The sequence below is a fragment of the Hemicordylus capensis genome, chromosome 1 (assembly GCF_027244095.1).
Source record: "Hemicordylus capensis ecotype Gifberg chromosome 1, rHemCap1.1.pri, whole genome shotgun sequence".
NCBI classification, from domain to species: domain Eukaryota; kingdom Metazoa; phylum Chordata; class Lepidosauria; order Squamata; family Cordylidae; genus Hemicordylus; species Hemicordylus capensis.
In genome coordinates this window covers 239,168,973-239,188,330 of record NC_069657.1, presented here as the reverse complement: position 1 = coordinate 239,188,330, position 19,358 = coordinate 239,168,973, and the positions used below count along the sequence as shown (strand labels likewise).

General features: G+C 42.1%; 1 long non-coding RNA gene across 1 annotated transcript; it reads left to right on the top strand.

The window, feature by feature from the left end:
- The first annotated feature begins 5,938 nt into the window (after positions 1-5,938).
- On the top strand, positions 5,939-6,597 carry LOC128340230 (uncharacterized). Its single transcript, XR_008313534.1, has 3 exons — positions 5,939-6,065; positions 6,203-6,407; positions 6,497-6,597. It is a non-coding gene; the product is annotated as an uncharacterized LOC128340230 (long non-coding RNA).
- Positions 6,598-19,358: the final 12,761 nt, after the last annotated feature.

Here is a 19,358-nt window from a genome sequence, read left to right as displayed (position 1 = left end):
TGAACATAAGTGCATTTATAAATGAATGAATGAATGAATAAAATTAATAAAATACTGTTCCAGAAGTTTTTGCAATTTTCTGCCATGAAACAAGCCACTTATAGGACTTTTTAGATAGTTTTTTTTAAGCCAGCAAATTTTCCAAGCTGTTTCAAAATAAATATTCAGAGACTTCTCGGTCCCTCCCCCCCCCCATTTCCAAGCCCTATGGCAAGCAGATCCCTATATATGGGAGGGGGGGCGGGAAAAGTAACCACAAAAAGGAGTTCACACTCTACCTGGCAAATGCTGGTCTGGGTTAAGCAGGGCAGCAAGGGGTCTTCTGCTGCCGAGAACACTCTGGCTGCCTCCTCCTTCCTGGCTGGCTTGGGCCCTACTCGAGTTCAGGCTTCACTGCGGCCTACACGGAGGCCTCCCTGGAAGCCCCGCCCACCCGCCCATCAGCTGGGAGGCGCCCGGGAGAAAAGGAGCTCTTTGCAGCTTGTCTGCTGCCTGCATTGCCGGCCAGGAGAACAAGCTGGAGAGACGGCGAACAGGGCAAGTGGCTGAGAGGCTATGGGGCTGGGCAGGGGGCAATGGGGAGTCACATGAGGTGCCTCTGGGGGGCCCCTCCAGGCAGTGGGGCCCCCAGACAACTGTCTCCCCTTGCCCTATCATTGTTACTCGCCTGGCAGATCTATTCCTCTCTCTCTCTCTCTCTCTCTCTCTCTCTCTCCATCTTTATTTCTATCTCAGTTGTTTATTCTTTCCCCCCATTTGGGAGGGTTTCTTTTGGCTCTTTAAAAATGTCTTTTTAAAAGCCCTTCCCATTGCGCCTCTCTGTTCTCTGGGGTGGGTAATAAAGGGCAGCTCAGTCTTCCAGTAGAGTTTTCTCCCTCCTGCCCCAACTGGGCAGACGATCCAAGTGCCTGGACTCACTCCTGAGCCAATTCACTTCAGAGATACTTTATGGGCACGATAAGTTTGCATGCCTAACTAAAAATCTTGGGGCTGACTCAGCTGTGTCAGCTTTGGAAGTGCACAAGGCTCCTCAATGAGCACTATGGAAGAGTTCTGTGTAAGTTGAAAGTTTGCAGATTGGTCTGGTTTTTATTTTTATTTTTGCTTTATCCTGCAAATTCTCCCGTTTCTGTATCTCTTTCAATGCCAAGGCTTATGTGGTGATAAGTGCCCTTCGATCCTAGATAAAATGTGTAGAAAAAGCAGGTTCTCAAAATACTTATGTCGGGATGGAACTGGGAATGATAATGCTCATATTAATAAGTATTAATACTATTATTAATCATATTAAATGTGCATATCTCACCATCACACTGATTTCTAAGCAAAATACAGCTATGAAATGGTTCCTTTGCTTAGTCCAGCCTGGTTAGAGAAGAGAGAAACTTTCACTCTGGCTGACAGAAGCCCCACGGGGTTTAATTTGGGGTAGTGTCATTAGGGTGGAAGATGTCGCCACAACAACATCCCAAATGGCCAGAATGATGTCATTCACTGGCCATTCATAAAAGAAGCTGCAGTTCTTGGAGGAGAGCTGGTCTTGGGGTAGCAAGCATGACTTGTCCCCTTAGCTAAGTAGGGTCCACCCTGGTTGCATTTGAATGGGAGACTACATGTAAGATATTCCCCTTAGGGGATGGAGCCACTCTGGGAAGAGCATCTGGGTTCCAAGTTCCTTCCCTGGCATCTCCAAGATAGGGCTGAGAGAGATTCCCGCCTGCAACCTTGGAGAAGCCACTGCCAGTCTGTGTAGACAATACTGAGCTAGAACGACCTATGGTCTGACTCAGTATATGGCAGTTTCCGATGTTCCTAATTTTGCAAAGTTTTCCTTTCAGGAGAGAATCATGAAGCATGTTTCCAATTTGGCAAATCCTGCTTTTCTCAGCAGTTCTGGTCTCAGTCATCCTGCAGAGAGCTGGTCTTGTGGTAGCAAGCATGAATTGCCTCCTTTGCTGAGCAGGGTCTGCCCTGGTTTGCATTTCAGTCAAGTCAAGTCAAATTTTATTTACGGTCTTAGACCAAAACAGAAAACATATACCTCTGTGAATACAATTACATCTATATGATAATACATTACCATCCTAAAAACGATTCCCCTATATACATCCTGGAAGCAATATAACAAAACTTAGCTACTGAGTTAGAAACTGGGGCACCCTCATCTGAAAGTGAAAATTTAACAAGATGTTCATCAGACTGGTTTGACAATCTACATATCAAGGGGAAAATAAAACATATCCTGTTTTTAGCTTGATGTTTTTACTGTTTTTTACTGTATGTTTTTAATTTTTGTAAACCGCCTTGGGGTTTTCTTTTAACGAAAGGCGGTATAAAAATGTAAAAATAAATAAATAAAATAAAATATCCTTACGTTTGAGTGTAATCGACAGTGCAAGAAAATGTGGTCGGTGGTTTCTATTTCCCCGGATCCACAGCTACAACAGCATGCTTCTATGGGGATACCTTGGTATCTCCCTACTAACGCTGAAGAGCTATTAACCCTAGCTCTTGTGAATACCCAGCGGAGTTTACTAAGGAGAATGGAGGACAAATAATCAGCGGGCGAGAGAGCCATCCCAGACCTTTTTCCTTTCTAAAACTCTGGTAGAGAGGCTCAGTTATTTTGCAACTCAGTATCTACCAGACGTTGTCTCACTGCTCTTTTAGCCTTAGTCTGGCCCAACTCCACCAGCTGTTCAGGAGCTATTCCTAAAGAGGTGAGCTTATTGCTTACCGCTGAATACCAAGTCGGCTGAGGAACAGCCACTAGGAACTTGGGAATTAACCCAGTCGGCCGCAAGTGTACTCTCAGCCAAAAATAAATAATTAGGAGCCAAGCACGTGATTCAATTTTTAGAAAACCAGCCTCCATACGCAAGACCACATTTAGAGTGCATCTTGAAGTACCAAATAAAGTTCTCAAAAACCCAGATTGATTCCCCCCCCCCCCAGCATAATAGGAACTTGAGTATGAACCCAATTGAATGCCATACAATAACTGAAGGATTACTTTGGCAGAATATAATGTTAAGGCTGCAGGGATAAAACCTGCGCCTTGCGTTCTAAAGAATCTATTAGTTGCCGCCACACTGCATTTTGCCGACTTGGCTACCATTCTCATGTGCGCAGATTTCCTGGCATTTTGTTGAAAAACGACCCCCAGATATTTTCTTTGAGTGACCTGTTCTAATTGAGGTCCATTCAATGTCCATATAAATTTCTTTGCTTTGTTCTTAAAACACATAATTTTTGACTTATCATAATTGATGTTTAACTGCGCCTCATTACAATACGAGGCTAGGACATCTACATGTGAGCACTGTACATTATGTTTTCTCAACATAATTCTCTTCCACTATGATGATGCTCCATCATTTTTTATTTGTAACATTTTTTAAAATATTGATACCCGACTTCTCTTTCTGAGAAGCCCAGAGGTTTCATGGTTATTTTTAGCCTCACAACCACCCTGTGAGGGGGTTGGGCTGAGAGATTAGTGACTGGCCCAGAGCCCAGTGAGTGTCATGGCTGAATGGGGATTTGAACTTGGGTCTTCCTGGTCCTAGTCCACCACTCCCCAATATACTCCAAGGTATATTACCTAATGGTCACAGAGGGCTTCTGGAGCTCTCCATTATAACTGGATTCCATTCCTATCTGTTTTCAGTACAAGTGATATATTGTGCTCCTTTTGCATATACAGGTGAAACTCGGAAAATTAGAATATTGTGCAAAAGTCCATTAATTTCAGTAATGCAAATTAAAAGGTGAAACTGATATATGAGACAGACGCATTACATGCAAAGCAAGATAAGTCAAGCCTTAATTTGTTATAATTGGGATGATCATGGCGTACAGCTCATGAAAACCCCAAATCCACAATCCCAGAAAATTAGAATATTACATGGAACCAAGAAGACAAGGATTGTAGAATAGAACAATATCGGACCTCTGAAAAGTATACAGTGTACTGTGCTTGATTGGCCAGCAAACTCGCCTGACCTGACCCAATAGAGAATCTATGGGGCATTGCCAAGGGAAGGATGAGAGACATGAGACCAAACAATGCAGAAGAGCTGAAGGCCGTTAATGAAGCATCCTGGTCTTCCATAACACCTCAGCAGTGCCACAGGCTGATAGCATCCATGCCACGCCGCATTGAGGCAGTAATTGCTGCAAAAGGGGCCCAAACCAAGTACTGAATACATATGCATGCTTATACTTTTCAGAGGTCCGATATTGTTCTAGTCTACAATCCTTGTCTTCTTGCTTCCATGTAATATTCTAATTTTCTGGGATTGTGGATTTGGGGTTTTCATGAGCTGTACGCCATGATCATCCCAATTATAACAAATTAAGGCTTGACTTATATCGCTTTGCATGTAATGCGTCTGTCTCCTATATCAGTTTCACCTTTTAATTTGCATTACTGAAATTAATGGACTTTTGCACGATATTCTAATTTTCCGAGTTTCATCTGTATATAAAATGTACACGGTTTCTCCTCCTCCTGTGGTCTGTTATTGTTGCGTTACCCTGTTTTCTGTGGCTTCTTTGTTTTGGGAAGGGGGGGGCCTTTCCCCCTCCCATTGGTCTCCCATCCAAAGGATTGGTTGAGTTCACCCCTGCCCAGCTTCAGGAAACATTTGGAGAGCCTTCTTCCTGCCCCATGTCCTCCCTTAGGCCTGATTGTAATGTATTATCATTTGTTGCTTCAAATTCCATGGCTTCCCCAGTATTGTATCGGCTTGAACAGCCTGTAATTTGTGCTTCCCTGCATGGTGCTAATGCTGTCTGGCACTTGGGTTACATCCAATTGCACCTTCTGGGCAACCCTGGCGGGGAGGATCACCAGTTTGGGCAGCAGAACTAGTTCAGCCATGGGATCCGTGAAGTGTCCCTGAGCATGTGGTTTCAGCGCCAGAGCCCAGCAGTAGTAGTTTATATACATACCTGGGCGGAGCCTAAGTAAGGGCAAGTGAAGTCAGAGCCTAGTAAGGGCAAGACGTCATCAAGCCCCACCCACTGAAGGGCAAGATGTCATCAAACCCCTCCCCCTGAAGGGCATGACGTCACCACAGCAGGGAGGAGTTGAAAACCCTCCAGAGAACATCTCCAGGCATGCCCAGAGCCTCCTGTACTATGAGGGCTACCCACCTGACCTGTGAGGACCAATAGGAACGAGGTCCCACCCTGCGTGTCATTGAGCTCTTATTGGTTGAAAAGGGATACTGTAGGATATAAGTAGCAGGCTAGGGTGTAGGTTCCTGCAAAAGGGGTTGTTGTACACTTTTGCAGAGAGGATGTCTGATTACAGGACACCCTTACGCCCCATGACCCTACCTTTACCGATGGCACCAGTGAAACCTAGAAGGGGTCGTTCCAAATATGGTGTAATGAGGAGCCTCTCCTACTCTCCACCCTCGAGCCTGAAAAATGGACTAGATCTGGACCCCTGTGCCACTCCTGAAGGTGTGCCTGTGGAAACGGAGAACAGAGACCCTCAAGAAGTAGAGTGGGAATCTGAGAGCCGAGAACCACCAGTAACAGCCCTAAAGCAGAGAAACGTAAGTTCATCATCATCAGATTCTGAAACAGAAGCTCCTGTGAAACCAAAGCTGCGTAGGAAAAAGCAACGGTTTAGGAGCAGACCCCACTTTGATTGGTGTGATGAGCAATGTTGTGATAGTTCATGTGGGGAGTATACTTATTCTGATGAGTGTGGGTGCGGATCTGAGCAGTGGTCATCCAGGCCAAGGGTATCCTATCGTGTGCTCAAGTGCTGCAGTTCGAGCGAAGATTGGTCATCATGTGAATGTGAGACGCCGAGTCCTAGCCAGAATCATTACTCTTATTGTAGGGCTGTCTGTTTCACATCAGCATCTGAGAGTGAGGAGGATGTCACTGATGGCTGTGTACTTACAATACCTACAGAGAAAACAGCAGCTGAGGAGCAGGACGAATCGGTCAAAGAACCATCTATGGGAACTGGACCCCGAGAGTCTGAAGAGGTGATTGTGGAACCTGAGGGGAGAGAACGAGTACCCCCCAATCCCAGAAACGTGAGTTCATCATCATCAGATTCTGAAACAGAAGCTCCTGTGAAACCAAAGCTGCGTAGGGAAAAAAGGGTGAATAAGAAGCATCAGCTGAATAAGGGTGCTGATGAGTGTGGCTCCCTATCTTTCATGTCAAACAGGCCTCGGGAGTACCGGTGTGTCGATCAGAGTTGTTGGATGTGCAAAGATCGTGAGACACCATGGCCATCCAGCCCTACAGAGGATTACTTAAGGGATGTAAGCGTTACATCAGCAGCTGAAGGTGGGGAGGAATGTATGGATAGTGGTCTGGTAACCACGGCCATGCCTGAAGAGCAAAATGTAAATGAGGAGGTTCCCAAGATGGTGAGCCATATGTCTTTTATTTTGTATGATTAGTTTGTTTTACTTAATGCTCAGTTTTATTAAAGTATTGTCCCCTCTTATTTGTACAGGCCAGGACCATTGAGAACATGCATCTAGGCGATGTCAGCGTTTCCTGTATCACATGTGTCTGTACTGAAAACGATCAATAAAAGAATTTTGTTTGAAAAAATGTGTGTTCATACCTGTGTTAAGTAGCACCATGGCGGAACAGGAGAAAATCCTAAAGAAAATATATTATACACCAGGGAATGTAGGGAGCTATGGTGGTGTAGAACCTCGATATCAAGAGGCCCGGCAGAACACTAAAGAGTTGAGTAAAAGACAAGTGAAGACATGGCTGTCAGAGCAGGATGCTTACACTCGGCATAAACCTGTGAGGATACACTTTAAAAGAAACAAGACGGTTGTTTCAGGGGTTGATGTACAATGGCAAGCCGATCTAGTGGACATGCAGCAGTTTTCTAAATACAACGATGACTACAAGTACATATTGACAGTTGTGGATATTCTATCTAAATACGCATGGTGTGTACCTCTAAAAGACAAAAAGGGTAGGGAAGTGGCCAGGGCTTTTAAAGCTATTTTCAGTGAAGGCCGAAAACCTAGAAAGCTCCAGACGGACAGAGGGGGTAAATTTTTAAATAAGACAGTAGGTGCCCTATTAAAGGAACAAGAAATACACCATTTCATCACGAACAATGATGTCAAAGCTGCTGTGGTTGAACGTTTTGACCGAACACTAAAAACACGAATGTGGAGGTATTTCACAGCTCACAACACCTTCAGAGATATTGATGTTTTACCTGAACTCATAAAGAGCTATAACCACAGTTTTCACAGAACCATACAAAACAGGCCTGTGGATGTGAAGCCTTCCAATGAGTTGGCTGTATGGAAAACTGTTTACGGTAACACTAGCCACAAAAAAGCCAAGACTCTTACGCTAAAAAAAGGTGATCATGTCAGGATTTCAAAGATTAAAGGAAGGTTTGAGAAAGGCTATGAACAGAACTACACCACAGAATTCTTTATAGTGGACCAAGTCATCAGAAGAAGGGAAAGACCTGTTTACCTGTTAAAAGATGACATGGGGGAGGCTGTTCTCGGCAGCTTCTATCCGGAAGAAATGCAGAAAGTTAAAGAGGGGGTGGACAAGGTGTACAGGGTTGAAAAAATTATAGATACAAAAGGCCGTGGAAGAGTAAAACAACATTTAGTGAAGTGGGCAGGTTGGCCTGATAAGTTCAACAGCTGGGTGCCTGCTTCAGATCTATGCAAACCGGTGTAGAATGGCAGGCAGAGGGTTTTCTGTTACTCTGCCCAGTAATGCCAGCCATAAGGCCTTCCCACAGAACACTAGTTCTGCCTACACGATCCAATTAGCAAAGCCCCTGGATCTTCCTGGAGAGTGGGAAGTGGGCCTGGTTGAGATACAGTACCCGCACAGCTAGAACACTATTACGGAGGAGACACCCTTTGAATAGACCAGGTGGCCAAGGACGCGGCTCTTTACTGTACGAAAGGGGTATTACCCAAGCATTACAGATTGGGTTGACAATAGTAGTAGAATAACCATACTTGATTTCAACATGATTAATGACCCTAGGGTCAGGAGGTCAGGCTTACGTCAACAGTGAAAGAGAAGCATGTTTATGGCAGATACTGTTTTAAGGAGGTACAAGCAGACAGCTATAACTCTATAGAAAGTGCAGCTGTTTTGAAAGCTGTATTTCCTTTTGGGGGAAGTCGAGCAGAATTCTGAAAAAAGCACTATAATGTATACATACATGTATAAAATATATATATTGGCGAATAGTACCGTTTTGATTATATTGATTTGTCCTTCAGTTTCTTTTGGATTAGCAAAATGCCCATCGCTTCTTCAGCTGCAGTCCCTTACCCCCACATTTCTTATTGTGTGTCTATGGCTGTACAGTATATGTATGCTGAATATGAATCTGAGAGTTCCAAGATAAGTCTTCTGGATCATGGTTGAAGCATCTTCATTTGTTTAGGGTTTGATTCCCCTGTATCACCTATTGGCTAAGTCTACCTGTGCAAGTCTGTGGTAGATGGTGAGAATGGAGTGCCCATGTAACTTTACTCACACTGATCAACAAGATTTAAGGTCACAGCCAAACTCACATGCATAGGCCTCCTTGAGAAAGATTTGGAATTATTCGACACAGTCTGCTATAGAAGTGAATAGTTTCTTAGAATAGCTTTGTGCCACCATCCTGTATCAACATTCTCTTGACATCAGAATTGGCAACATGGAACTTTTGGGAATTCAGTCTCTATGTAAAACTATATATTTCTTTATTTTTATTTTTTATAATTACATTTTGAATTTTCATTACAAAAAGACTCAGTACAAAATACAAAAAACCCTGAAACAACACATTTCCTAGCATATCAACATAGCCATACAAAAAATTTCAACATTCATAATACTAGCTTCATATAAACATTAAAATCCATATCAAGTTTTCTCTTCCAGATACCCCAAAGTGGATCCCACCAAATTAAAAAAGAAAAGAAAAGAAAAAAGATGATCTCATTTGCCTCCCTTCTTCCTATCTTATGAATTCTGTTATTTTTATCCTTTATCACTTCATCTGTAACAAAGTAAATGGTACAACATAGATGTAAAATCATACACTTGGCAATCATTGCTAAAGTGTTTGGAATAAACCCGTATAAATTTGAACCACCCCCCAAACCCTTCTGCACCATTCAGTTACAGAGAGAGATTCATAGTCTTTCAAGTGTCTTGAAATTATCTTTTTAGCAGCAGTCAGGCCCTATTGTCAGAGTTCCCAGTTTAGAGGGGAGATTTACAAACCATTCCATCAGAACCACTTATTTATTATTTTATTTTATTTTATTTAACATATTTTTATACCGCCCAAAACTTATGTCTCTGGGCAGTTTACAAGAAGATAAAAACAAAAGTAAAACATTAGTAAAAAAAACAAAAACAAGAAATTTAAAACACAATCATTTAATTTAAAAACCAACCAACAAACAAAAAAAATATTCTAAGAACAATATTAAAACAACCAAAACAATATCAGTTAAAAGCCTGGGTGAACAGATGTGTCTTTAAAGACTTTTTAAAATTTGTCAGAGATGGGGAGGCTCTTATTTCACTAGGAAGCGCATTCCAAAGCCGCGGGGCAGCAGTGGAGAAGGCCCCGTCCCTGAGTAGTCACCAGAACACTTAGATGTTCTTTCAATTATTATGTTTGTTATTCTTTCTAAATTATCTAATACCGCCTTCCAAAATTTATGAACCACAAGGCAATTCCATTTCATATGGGAAATTTCTGCATTTAAATCTCCACACTTCCAACACCTCACAGAGCTTTTGTATACCTTATTAAGTTGTTTAGGTGTCATATACCATTGATACAATACTTTAAGAAAATTTTCTTTCATATTAATACAAATAGCTTTCATTGCTTGGCTGTTGAAAATATTATGGGATGCTTTTTAATTGGGTAATGGGGGGCACATGAGAGTAGGTTGCTTATTTAGGAGAAGGGGCAATTTTGGAGGGGCAGCACTGTTGGGGAGAAACAAAATGATTTCAAAAAGACCACATACATGAGAGTTATAGATTATTACTGTTGTTTTCTAGATGTCATTGTGGTTTTGCACAATTCTTATCATAGTACATGTGTACGACAGACAACCAGCTAGGGCATCAGCACATTTAATGTCAGCATGCCAGTCACCTGCAAAAGTATGACTGCTAGCAGCAAAAGCAGTTATCTAGAGAAATTCATGGTTACTGCTTGACTTGTCTGAGTCCCCATTTCTTAAGGGTCAAATTCACACATGATATTCATTAGTGCCCCAAACTAACATCAAGTGATGACTTGCATACATGAAAGAGTTATCACAGCTCAAACACAACCGTTTTTAGTTATAGCAATTCACACAAGGTCAAGTAATGGGCATCTAGTGATGCACGCGAACGTGTGAATCAGCCACCAGGCAAGCCTTGAAGATAAATTCTTAAGAGTTTGAAAGTAACAATTCCGGCTGTTGTTGGCTTGTAGTCTTCCATTGTTTTAAAAATCAACACACACACACACCCGACAAAAAATAAAAATTACCAGAAGTGAAATTCACAGACAAGAAATACTTTAATTCAAGATTGTGTAAAATGAACATTTTTATACAGTTAAATATCTGAAAAAATGTACAGATAAAACAATCTTATTGTAGGGTCTTTAACAGTAAAATCTACCATTTAGTGCAGTTTTCCGTTTGGAGACAATGAAGCAATGAGTGCATTGACTAATTAATCTAAAACACAAACAGATTGCAATTATGAAGAAATGTGCAAACTTTCTAACATTTGGAGGGGCAGAAACAGGGTGTGTGGCCGCTCTGCAAACATGCCCCACCAGTTGGCATGAGTTTCATGGCTTTGAATCACTCCATGCTGCTTGTGTGGAAAAGAGTGGTGCTTGTAGTCCCACCAATGTAAATTCATTTTTGTTTACCTACTGTAACACAGAGCTTCAGAAGATGAGCTTTTTAGGGGACAAGCTTAGTATATGAGACATGCTGATGGAACCAGTATCTTCAAAACACATTGAAATGCTACAAAAACTTTGTTTAAAGATTTTATTTAAACTGTTAAGAATCAACCGACTGCTTCATGAACAATTCCATTTTATTTCCTGATCTTCTCTCATATTTTCACATTTCTTGGTCCTGAAGAATAAGGAAAAAGCCATACCTACTTTGTATAAAGTTTCTGATTACGTCTTGGCTATGTCTAGTACTTGCTATGTATGTGTCGGGGAAAACTTTGTGGATGCACCATTTTGATTATCATGAAACACTGATGAAAACGCCTCCAAAACATGTATCTCTATAATGTGATTTTTATTTTTTAATTTAATTTAATTTAATTTATTTATTTTGGTGGTATAAAAAGGGGGGCCAAGGAGGTATGAGCCAACAAAACTGGGAGGAAAGGATGAAAATATGATTTAGGATAATTTTGGGTGTTGGAGGGTGGGAGGGTTTTTCATTGCTTAACTTCATCTTAATGAAATGAAACTTTGTAACTTATTATAGTTAGAAATTGTAACTTTGATACTGAATTCTCTTGCCTTCAACAAGCACACTGACAGAGACAGAATGCTACAGTCTGTTGGTTATATATATTTCCACTGCTAGAGCTTCCTGTTAAGCAAGTGCGATCTGCAACATTCCCCCCCCCCAAAAAAAAAGTTTGCTAGCACTATATAATGTTGCATTCTTAGGCTACTGTGAAGTCTATGTTTCTTGTACCAGAAAATTGCCCTTTTGACTTCTAGATCCTGCTTCCCTAATGTGTTTTGTAATTGGTTATAAAATTGTAGACTTTTGTGATTTTGCCAAAGTTGTAGCTAAATTTTTATACACTTGTCTTGATTTTCCCCCCCAGATCCACTTAAATATTTAGAAAAGTAAATTTTATTCCTTAAAAAGATAAGGAATAAAATAGTCATACTTTGCAACACTTTCTTTCACATAAACACTTGCAATCACCAGGGGAATGTATTTTGTAACATATCAATTATAAATATCGTATTTACCTTTGAAATTTTGTATATTGCTTTTCATCATTTTTTCTTGTATGTATGTTTTTGGTCACTTGACTGGTATTGTGATGTTGTGAAAAGCATTAAGCCAAGAACAATTGCCGCTCGGCGTTGGGGGAGAGTCCCGACATCCATGCTAGGATCTTTAGGAATTATATTATCTCTCCATACCATGCATAATTTTATAGACTTCTATCATGTCTCCTCTTAGTTGCCCCCCCCACCCCTTTCTAAACTAAAAAGCCCCAGAGGTTGTTCTAGGCTTGCCTTGCCTTGTAAGAAAGGTGCTCTAGGCCCCTAAGCCTTTTGGTTGCCCTCTCCCGCAGCTTTTCCAATTCTAAAATATAGTTTTTGAGATATAGTGACCAGAACTGTACATCGTACTCCCAGTGTGGTTGCACCATAGATTTGTATGAAAGTATTATAATACTTATAATACTTGTTATAAGTATTATCAGGGTGCTGATGAAACCCAAATCTATTTCTCCTCCTCCTCCTCGTCCTCATCCTCATTATCATGAAATTTGCTGGTCAATGACTGAATAAACTTATAACTTATAACTCATCATGAAATGGCATTCACTCCCTAAACGCCTGCTTAAAATTGAGCTTCAGGGTAGAATTTCCCCAGTGTGCCTCAGTGTGCCTTGTATACATATGCATCTGTAAAACTGTGATAGTAAATAAATGCTTCAGGTCATATAGCTCCATGTTTCACTATTTCACTAAATTCACAAAACATACAAGGACATTTCTTAGCATACTATTCTTAGCATGATATGCTGACAGTCTACCATACTCTGTGAATAAACTGTGTCTTTTGAAACTCCTTTTATTCGAACTTGGACACAAATCAGTTTATTCATGGATCGCTGTAGTTTTTCGGCAGATGGCACTAGGAATACCACACAATCGTCTTGTACATTGTGTGTATTTCTTGTTTTATTTAAGCTGAACTATATCACCAATGTAGAAAAAAAACCTGATCCATACATTATGGCTGAGTTCAGAGATGGCATGAAATTGGAGTTAAATGGGGATTGGTTGGAACTCCAGTAATCGAAAATCGAATAAATAAATAAAATAAATGTCTGAATTCGTGAAACCATGTTTTTGCAGCAAAAATGATCTGCAGTTTGCCTTGACAACCTCCAAATTGAACCTTCAGTTTGCACAAAAGTTTGCCACCAAGACCACTGGTTTGGTCACTAAAGGGTTATGTCTGAGCCCAAAGGCTGCTATAATCATGGGTTTGTGCTGATTTTCAAAGTGGTGGTGGCACAAATGTGCCAGGGATTGCAGCCGCTTCATTGCTTCTGTGATTCTCACTGGTCACCTCTCTGAGCACCAGCCCCACCCCTCCTGTCACCTATCCAGCTATAGAGTTGCCCCCCAACAGGGACACCACCACATCCCACCCCCAGATTTGTCAGCCTCACAAGCAGTGTAGTCACACAAGGGCATTCCCCTCTTCCCACTTTGTCCCTTGCTCCCCCCGACCCACAACCTGGCAAGCAGGAGGGAAAGGGGACGGGGTGATAGGATGGACACTAAGTGCTTTGCTCCCCAAGGAGGAAGCAGCAATGATATATGTTCACAAGCACAAACACTCTAGGTGGCAACATAAGCAGGGCACCCCATCACAGCACTGGGAGGGGAACAAATGGCTGGTGGTGTGGTGCCTGGGATCAGGTTTAAAAAACAGCCCCAACCAGGAATTCTTGAGCAGCCAAATTCATTTTTTTTCCCCACAGAAAGGTTGGGGAAAGGGGGGCCCCAGAGTTGGCAGATCCCCTTTCCCAGCAGATCTGCATATGATGCAATGCCAGGCCAGGCCTGACTTAGGAATTTTGAATAGATTAAAAGATCCACCCACTCACCCACCCACCCCCATCTATGTGCACGGTCAGGCTCTGACATATAGAGTGTCAAAATCTCCTTTGGGTGCACAGAAAAAGGGGTGGGTGGGGTTGCAGGGATTCTTTTTGTATATTTTTTTTAACCATGGAGAGTTGGGGACCCCACACAAGCTTTGTTGGGTTAGCTCCACTCATGAGTATGTAGTCTACAGGGAGACCTAGGGGTTTCAGCTGCATGGGCCTCCCTAGTAGACTGAACCTCTAATGAGAGGCCTAGCTTACCAGCAGCAAGCTGCCAGAGGAGCAGGATTTTGGTTTGGTCTGCATGGACTGCTTTGACAGGGTGATCCCTTGCAACACCATCCTAGGTCACAGTGGAACAGATACCCCCACCCCCACCCCGGCAGCAAGGACCCTTTGCCCTTCCGCATACACATGTCCCCTCCTAGGAAGTCTTCATGTTCCCTTCACTTTCCTCAGAAACCGGGAAATTATGTCCCCCATAGACCCTCTGCAACTGGAATCGCACTTCATTAAACCATTTCATTAAAATCAGCTAATAAAGTTAAACACGTTATCTTACTTGTATTCACACTTCTTCTCCTTTGCTTTGACTTACAATGGCCCCTGTTGCAATTTGGGGGCCATTTACATTGCACCAGACGTCACAGGATGTCTGTTTGGACAACACCATATCATATGAATTAGAGAACCTTTAGCAACATCACAGCATCAATATAAGGGAGAAAGCAGTGATATGTTTATGAAATAAACATTACGGTATCCAATAGGTGGAGAAAATCTGTTGGATGAGCTTCAATTTAAGAATCAGTGATTGCTCATACGACCAACCCAACAGGGGCAGGACAGGGCTACCCCAGGTAGGGTGGGTTGTGCGCAGTGCCAGGATCACTCCCGATCCTGGCACTCCACCTCAGATAGCTCTGCTTTCATTCCCAGGCTAAAAGTGAAGTCGTAGGAGGCATATGCACTTCCTACCTCATGCCCAGGCCGTGGGGTGCTTTGGCTGCCACAACCACCATTTCCATAGAACTGGGAAGAGGGAGGGGGAGTGGCCCCGCAGTGGGAATTTCCCAAATGCACCATGCAACTCACACAGTGCATTGTGGGACTCTAGGAGGCCCAGTTCCCTCCCCCCTGCTCTTGATTCCCGTATCATTGGCCACTTGCCACCATGCCATTCTTCTGGGCATGCAAGTGGCAGAGCACTGAGGAGCCACCATTCATGTGGGGGAGGTCAGGTGGGCTCCTGCCTTCTCCCCAGACCCAGCTGATTTGGTCATGTGAATGATCTTCTAGTGTAGAGGATTTTTTGCTTCCTAGAACATTGGTCCATTCGACTGGAAGGATCTGGGTTTCCAACTCCTCATGTTGCTCGGCACATAGGAGCAATAAGTCAGACTTATCATGTGATGTATCTACGGTATATGGATATGTTTGGTTTCGGCTGGTCACCAATGCAAATGATATCTTCTAAAACTTTAGGGACCTCAGAAGCACTTAGAGCAGAGTGCCCAAATCTGGAAGTTATAGTGTGTTTCAGCTGCAGGTATTGCTACTTATCTGTCAGGGGCAGATCATCCTGTATGCACAAAAGGCAGGAAATTGTGATCGGTGTCTAATATCTGGTCAAGAGTTAGAAGATGATTTATGGCCCCATTGTTCTCCATAAACATAATACCAGATGTTTTGACTGCAAGATTATATCAGAGGGTCATTTTGTCATGTAAGGATCAGAGTCATTATGTCAGCACAGGTAGCTCCAGTCTGTTAAAATCTGGAGCACAGTCCAATCCAGTCCAATTTGGAGCCCAATACAGGTCTGATTGATAGAGGCTATACAAGCAAACCTCAAGAGTGGACCATGCTGAAGGGTTGGGAAGATCATATTTTAATTTAAAGATCCAACTAAGCCAATTTGTTCTATGATGTTGTAAAATAGCTGAGAAATTAAGATCCCCTTCTAGGACTGGTAACTGTAAGCTATGAAGGGAAAAACTGAGATTGTATGTATGTATGTATTTAGTAAATTTGTATTCTAGCCACTACCAAAGTCTCTAGGCGGTTTACTGCATAAAACAAACCAAGAATAAAACAAACCAAGAATTTAACTGTTTAACATAAAACTAGATTTAAAAATCCATAAAAACATTATGCCATATAAAGTGTCAGAAAAGTTTGAGAAAGTGTCTGAAGGGTTTTCGGGGAATGAATAAGAGGAGACTCCTTAATACATAAATCAAACAGGGAAGAAGATTTATTTTAATTATGTTTATTGTACTCCAAATGCTGTTAGCTAAGGAGATCCATGTATCCACATCAAGTTTCATTTGAGTGACAGTTTATTTTGTTTACAAAAACATAAAACAAAATAAAACAGACATTAAAAAACGATTTAAAACCACAAGTCTAGTTAAAAGGCTTTGGTGAAAAATGTTTCTTGAAAGGCTTCTTTAACGTTGTCAGAGATGGGGAGGCTCTTATTTCAGCAGAGAGCACATTCCAGCGTCTGGAGGTGGCAACAGAGAAGGCCCGTCCCTGTGTAGCCAACACTTGGGCTAGTGGCAACAGCACTGCTCTAGGGCTGGGAGCTTGTGCTTGGCCCCATCCAGGACTTCAAGCTCTTTCCCTGTCTCCTTTGGCCCCTCCCCAGCAGCCACCCCTCATGCTAGCACAACCGAGAGGTATCACTGGGACCCGGGCAGAGGAGCCACCTTGCCAGGATTCTAAGTTTGCATCTCTTCCTCCCACACACTGCCCGTCTTTTGCACCCCATCTCCGGACCTTATTTCATTTGAATGATTTGGTTGGTGTTCTATAGTGTTCAGTCCTGCTTCTTTAAGAATGCTTTGAAAATCATCATTTTGAGTGGCATCATTTTGCAGTGATGCCATTTCTTCTCAAACTGCCAGGATGACATCAAGGGCATGGGAAACAGAAATATCTATTGAAAACAATTCCAGAATAGCATTAGCTGGATGTATCAATTTTGACATTTGTTGGGCGGGGGGTGGGTGGTGTCAAGAAGTGTGCCAGAAAATGGGTGGGTAATTTTTTAGAAGCAGTCCTTTGGCTTCAGTGCTGATGGTTGCATCACATTCAGGGTCACTATCAAAGAATTTGAAAAGTTGTACTAGTGGCTATTCACTCCTAGGTCTCCATCACAGTTTTTAGAAAGCATGTTAAAATGTGTCTTTTTACCCAGGCTTCTATTTGATTGTCTCTGCTGCTGCTCTTTTTACTCTGTAGTGCTTTTATGCTTTCATTTTAAATTTTTAATCAGATTTGTTTTATATTTTTAGCTTAATATTTTAATGGTGTCCTTTTTACAACCTTGTTTTTAAATTTTGCTGTAAACCCCCTTGGGATTGTTTTAATTAAAGGCGGTATATAACTTTAACAATTAAAAATAAATTAAAATAGTTCCTTGTAACTTCAGACAATAGCTTCTATAGATGCAAAATGCCCTATTCAACATTCTTCCAAGAGATATTTCAGTTTAATGCTACTGTATTTCACTGAAATGGCTGGCATGAATGAAATTGTCAGAGGGAAGGCGGAGCAAGCCACGGACAAGATGGTATGTTAGCTCAATCTCTCTCTCCATGTCAGCCCTTTTATCAGACCTAGCCTTGAGAGTTTGGCAGCTACATTTGTTAATTTGAAGTGATATTGGAGGAAAAATGTCCAAGAAAGAGTTAAGCAGAAAGGGAAAGGAATTAGTGCCTTCTTGGATGATTTGAAGCCAGCTGGTATCCCCCCCGCCCCCAATATCGGAGCGGAGGACCAAGATGACGAGATCCAGGAAGAAGCTCAACTGCAGTTACAAAAACAATAAGAAAAGCCTTTGGATACCTCTGGGCGAACCTTGGAATTACAATTAATTGAACATTTGATAATGCAGCTTAATAATGAACTACAAGTGGAATGGAGTAACTTGTTTACAACTGTCCGTCAAGATTTGGCAAGTATAACTGATCAAATTAATAAGCAATTTAAGGACCTTTCACTGCAAATCTCTGATATTGGACAAACAGCTAGTAATGCCTTTGATCTGGCGAATAAGAATGCCCTAGAATTATCTGCTACTCAGAAGAAAGTGGAAGAAGTATGATAAAATATGATGATTATCCAAGATCGCGATAGAAGAAATAATTTAAATATTCGGGGCATTAGTGCAAACTTGCCAAATGTGGATTTAATGAGCTATGTTATCACTAAAATGAAGAGGTGTCTTCAAACTTGCAAATTGTAGAAAGAGATCTGGAACTAGTTCATAGGATCTCATATAAACTGAGAGACGTCCTGGTGAGATTCGTTAATTCTGGCTTGAAGGACAGAGAGCTATATAAAGGACGTCAAAAAGAGGTAATCTGGGATAATGAGAAAGTACCATTTTTTCAAGATATTAATACACCAACATTGCAGCGGCATAAAGAATTCAAGCCCTTGACTGAGATTCTCTTTTCAAAAGGGATTCGATACCAAGCGGGGTTTCCCTTTAAAATAATTGTCTTCAAACCTGAAGGGAAGCAAGTTATTACATCTCTGGAAGAAATGCAAAGAGAAGTAGCTGAGCTGGAAAGTCTCACAGAGAACTAAACAACTTGGCCTTGAGTTAACTGGGAAACAGAAGAATTCGTTTAAGATATGCGTCTCTGCTAAGATTTTTTTTTTTAACTGTCTCCTTTGAAACTAGGCCATTTGGAATCTATGAGAAGCAGCTGGAAGATTTGATAAATTACTATAGTAAGTGAATTTTAAAAGAGAAATGAGGAAGAAGGGAGGAGAATGCTAAGGTGATTAGCTACGCTGGTTGAATATAGGTAAGTAGTTAAATAGTCATTTGGTTATAAGGAATATTGGGCTGGAATGGAGAGAGGGCGAGCTGATGCTCCTCTCACCCCCCCCCCCACAAAAAGTTAGATAATTTATCTCTTCTGCAACAATGTTTGCTTTCGGTCTGAGTGTACCAGGGAGGGAAGAGGGGGGGAAGGGGTGACAGGAAGAGGAGGCAGTTGGAGGGAAGGGTTTTCTGGGAAGGGGGAAGCATATTTTAAAAAGGAACAGTTAAATACATTGTTTTGCATTCTATAGATAGATATACTAAAATAGAAATGGGTGATGTGAGGGGATTGGAACTATCTGGAATTTGGAAATTAAATCATTTCTAGCTGACCCCGTACAGAGCATCTGTGTGCTAGTTGGGCCCAGCTGTGCCCCCCAACATGCTGGCATGGCCGGCTTTCTGACTGGCCAGCCAGCCGACTGGCCGTCCCCGTCCCCCACCCTCTGCCTGCTTTTGGCCCCCCTCTACTTTCTCCCCCCTCCTCCCAGCGGCCAGGCCAGGGCCTGCCACCACCTCCTCCTCACTTCAGCAGTTGGGCTGGGTGAGCCAGGGCCAGCCATTCGGCTGCTGCCTCCTCCTCATGGCGGCCTTG